This window comes from Candoia aspera, chromosome 5 (assembly GCF_035149785.1).
Source record: "Candoia aspera isolate rCanAsp1 chromosome 5, rCanAsp1.hap2, whole genome shotgun sequence".
Taxonomy (NCBI): Eukaryota; Metazoa; Chordata; class Lepidosauria; order Squamata; family Boidae; genus Candoia; species Candoia aspera.
The window spans coordinates 15,976,403-15,979,487 of NC_086157.1; the positions used below are offsets into that span (position 1 = coordinate 15,976,403).

The following is a 3,085-nucleotide window of genomic DNA, read 5'->3' on the forward strand; positions in this document are numbered from 1 at the left end:
GCCGAAATAGCTCAGTTGGGAGAGCGTTAGACTGAAGATCTAAAGGTCCCTGGTTCGATCCCGGGTTTCGGCAGTAGCTTTTGTTTTCTTTCTCTTCGCGAAACCAGGATGCTCCTTCGCACCCCCAACCTCGCCCCAGTTGCAAAACACTCGCATGTAATCCCGTGTATCAGGAGAATTCATGTGAAGTGATTATTGCTGCTCTTTTCCACGTGGTTTTAGGCGCATAGGAGGAAAGGGTAAAGGACGCTGGGGGTCGTGGGGGTGGGGAAAGAACGAGACGTGCCTCTGGAAATACTTCGGACCCGGCAGACTATCTTGCTTTCTGAGATTACAGCAGTAGAAAACGCGGGGACATCGGTTCATCTTCAGTCTTTCTCACGACCCCTGTTCGCGTGAAGGGTTTTACAGGGAGACCTTCCTGTTTGCTGCAAAGGCGCGACTCGCTTCCATGGAGTCCCCTGCCGTGTGAATGGAGCCGCTTTGGGTGCCTGTGAGCAGACTTCGGCTGCTCCTGGAAAGTTGGACTGCGCTGGGTCGAGGGACCACCAGGAGATCCCAGCCCTGGAAACCGGGAAGCTGCAAAACCACAACCGGTCCGAAGAAAACGTCCAGAAAAGTAGACGGACATGTCCACTCCCGGGCCGAGCTCCGCTCAAATGCGAGACCCCAAACCTCCTTCTTTTCACCCCTGGTCTTTGAATCCGGGGCTTTTCTCGAACTGCCTGAGCCTGTTCCATCCAAAGTTCCATCGCAAAGATACCTTTATGGGTGAGGTATTAACGTCACTGTTTTCATATTTGCACATCACAAGATATTTTAATTAATGTTCCCCCCACCCCCGCAAAGTATATTTCCAAATGAATTTTTTAAAAATGCTGCATTAGAAACGTTTATTACAAAGTGATGAAATGAGCATCATCATAATCCAACACTATCTTGCCAGGATGAATGGCCGCGGTCTAGTTTCCTTTCTTCCTGATACTTCGCCAGCAGCCGCCCAGCCCCGCCAAACTCCGATGTTGCCGCTCACGGACAACTAAAACGGACTGACTGTTCTCTTGTATTTGAACTTGGTAAAGTGATCTCTGATTGGTCTACGTCATGGGAGTTCAAGAAAGCTGGTTCCTGATTGCTTTCTCCTCCAAGAACACCAGTTCCTGATTGGTCTGTCGTAGCCTGCTAATTGGTTCCTCGTGTAGGTGGTCTTCTGATTGGTTTATTTGGTAGAATTCCGAGACAGCCGGTTCCTTTAGGTACCGTACCAGAGGAGGGGTTGGGAGCTCCCTCTGGTCGTTAACAAAAATCTTGAACTGCACAGGGGCCAGGCCCCTGCACCACTTAGCGCGGTACTGCTCTCCAATCTGATCTGGAGCCATTTATGAATAGCCTCTGGATGCGGTGTTCAGCAAATTATAATCCATCCAGCAGCTGTATTTTCTAATCCATATTTAACATTTTATCAATTAGCTTGTCAAGGGAGACTTTGTCAAATGCTTTGTTGAGGTCAAGGTACGTTATGTCCACGACATTGCCCCACTCTGTTAAGCTTGTAACTTCGTAAAAGCAGATGTTAGTCTCAATTTATTTGTGGTAGTTCTTGTTCAATGTCGCATTCCTATCCAAGTGCTCACAAACAAGCTGTTAATTTCCTGGATCCTCCTCCTCCCGTTTGTGTCTTTCAGCATTGAAGAGGGTGGAATGCCACACCCCAAGGCATTCCACAAAATGCATTTCGAGTTTCTGCTATCCTGCTGTGGCTCCTGTGATTTGTTGTTCTCATATCCTCTTTCTTGAAGGACTGTCACTTAAAGGGACAAATACTGTTTTTAGCTGTCTCAGAGGGCTAGATCCAGTGGTGTGATAGAGGGGACTAGCACTGGCTTGTGAGAGCCAATTGTCAAATTTTCTGGAATTTGTGAGCCGGTTGAGAGCAGAGCTGAGCCAAGATGCCTAGTGCACCGATCTGTGGCTAGTGGCTATGGCTAGTGGCATGGTGCAGCAGGCAGCAGTGAAGCCAGCAGAACCACATCTTACACATTTACTAGCACGCCACTGGCTAGATCTCATGGGTTTTAGTGAAATAATGGGATGCACTTCAGTTACACTGGAGTAGCTCTTTGATCCATGTTGATAGCAGATGCCGTTAACCAGAAGAATAGTGGATTCTTCTTTGGGAGGAAGTTTATGTTATTTTATTAATATTTGTTCCAGGCAATCAGTGCTGTTATTGTCTCAGGCAGTGGATTCAAATGACTTGTGCATGGCCAGATTCTTCAGCTTCCTAACATTGCAACACTTTGAAATGTGTTATATAAAGCGCCCTCAGGAGATATGTGTTCTCTCCCATCATCACTGAAGGCTTCATTTTGAATGGGCACATGCTCAGACCATGCCATATGATTTGGCAGGGTGATGTTCCATCTACACTGAACAAATGGCCTTTGTGGTCTTTTTTCCTGTTTCTTAAAAGTTCAAGTCAGAGACTATCTGACCTCCTCATTAAACAACGCAAGGTTCCACTGTTTACCTGTGACTAAATTGCTCTCCTTATTTCATGAGGAAGGCATTGGTGCCTTGGAGCTTATCTTGTACATGAAGCACTATGTGATTTTGGATTTAAACATTTATGAAGCATTATTTTAAAAGGGCTTCTTTAAAATAATAATAAAAACACCAATAAGATCCAAATATCCTTAATTTTGAGAAGAAAAGAAAAGAATACGTTTAGGTTTTCCCTCCACATTAACACTACTTGGGATTAGGATTCTGGACTTGCTCTTAGAATTTGAGTTATTACTGAATAGCATCTGGAAATTTTTGTTTGATAATACTCCTATCTGTGCCCTACCAGGATGAGGTAATGCCAAGAAGCTTAACACAACAACAGTAGTTAAGCAACCGCTCCTGCAGTGTACAGCTTGTTTGAGACTGGATTTATTTGGGTAGTGGTGGTAAATCAATGAATGTTGAAGCAAACAGAGAGATTGTCTGAATACCACTGATAATGTGAGTCATATTCTAGAGCATGGCTGGCTGGGGAATTCTGGGAGTTGAAGTTCACACAGCTTAAAGTTGCTGAGAT

At 45.3% G+C, this 3,085-nt stretch overlaps 1 non-coding gene across 1 annotated transcript; it reads left to right on the forward strand.

Annotated features, from left to right (window-relative positions):
- TRNAF-GAA (transfer RNA phenylalanine (anticodon GAA)) lies at positions 1-73 on the forward strand. Its single transcript has one exon. It is a non-coding gene; the product is annotated as a tRNA-Phe (tRNA).
- The last annotated feature ends 3,012 nt before the right edge of the window (positions 74-3,085 follow it).